This window comes from Colobus angolensis, unplaced genomic scaffold, assembly GCF_000951035.1.
Source record: "Colobus angolensis palliatus isolate OR3802 unplaced genomic scaffold, Cang.pa_1.0 Scaffold70, whole genome shotgun sequence".
NCBI classification, from domain to species: domain Eukaryota; kingdom Metazoa; phylum Chordata; class Mammalia; order Primates; family Cercopithecidae; genus Colobus; species Colobus angolensis.
In genome coordinates, this window is record NW_012120710.1 from 7,206,152 (window position 1) to 7,207,718 (window position 1,567).

Genomic DNA, 1,567 nt, shown 5'->3' on the forward strand with positions numbered 1-1,567 from the left:
AAAAAAAAAAAAAAAAAAAAAAAGGAGAGAATGGTAATTTGAACTGTCAAATGCTACTAATAGGTCAAATAAGATAAAGACAAATAGATCATTGGTATCTGAGGGACTGTGTGCCAGAGAGGGGAATAATGTGAGCAAAAGGCTCAAATCAGGAGCAGTATGGTGTGCTAGAGCATAAGGGACAGGGATGAGATGGGAGAGCAGGCAGGAGTCAGCTTGTGAAGGGCCTGGCATTCCATATTAAAGACTTAGACTTTATGCTGTGGGTTTGGGGAAGCCACTTTAGGCTGAAAATTGACACAGTCCAATTTGCATTTTAGATAGATCATTTTGGATGCTTAGGAAGGGTGGGGAGGATAGAGGATGGAACTGAGCCAAACCGAGCAAGGGTCTCAAGGAAGTGGAGGCTGTAGCAGGAGAGGGCCAGAGACAGTGAAGGTGTGCATTTCAGCCATGGATGTGGGGATGGAGAAGAGAGAGTTGATTAGGAATATTTAGGAAGCAGAATTCTCAAAACTTGGAAACTGCTGCGACTGGGGGAGTGAGAGAGGTAGAAGAATTAAGCTTGGGTAATAGACTGTATAGAAAGTGGGGTACCAACCCGAAATACAGAAATTAGGAGCTAAAACAGTTTGGGGGTGAAGAGATTGTCACATTTGGACATGTTATATTTGAGATGTTCATGAGAGATGTAGGTGGAGATGTCTAGAAGGCAGTTGGATATTCAGGTGTAAAAACCAAGGGAGAAGATCTTTAAAGAGTGGTACTGATGTAAAGTCTCAACCAGTATATATGTCCCAGCTTTCTAAAGAAAAACTAATTATAGTAAATTTCCAGTTTAAAAAATTTAATAATTCTTGAAGAACTTTGTATGTTCTAATCTGTTTGCATCAAGAGTTCTTGGGTCTATTAATATAATTTGAGGGTATTTAACAGTTTAGTCATCGAAATCTGAAAATGTTTGGTTTCTGAATTGACTTCTCATGTTGATGGTTGTACCAGTGCAGATAGCAGTAGGATGGTCTTACCAAATAATTGCCCTTTATGACTGCAGGGTAAACCAATTAGATTAATGGCACTAAGCCCGGCTGCACATTAGCACCACCTGGGGAGTATTTCAAACATACCAATAAACGTCTCTAATAATCAGAAAAATGCAAAGTAAAACCACAAGGAGCTATCACCTCACTCATGTTACGTTGACTCTTATCAAAAAGATCAGTGACAACAAGTATTGGCTAGGATGTGTAGAAAATAGAACCTTTCCCGGGTGTGGTGGTTCATGCCTGTAATCCCAGCACTTCGTTAGGCCAAGGCAGGTGGATCTCTTGAGCTCAAGAGTTTGAGACCAGCCTAAAGCAGAAATTTTGTCATTTGTGACAATATGGATGAACCTAATTTAGCATAATAATTCATATTATGCTAAATGAAATAAACCAGACACAGAAAGATAAATACCACATACTCTCACTCATATATGGAATCTTTTTTTTTTTTTTGAGACGGAGTCTCGCTCTGTCGCCCGGGCTGGAGTGCAGTGGTACCATCTCGGCTCACTGCAAGCTCC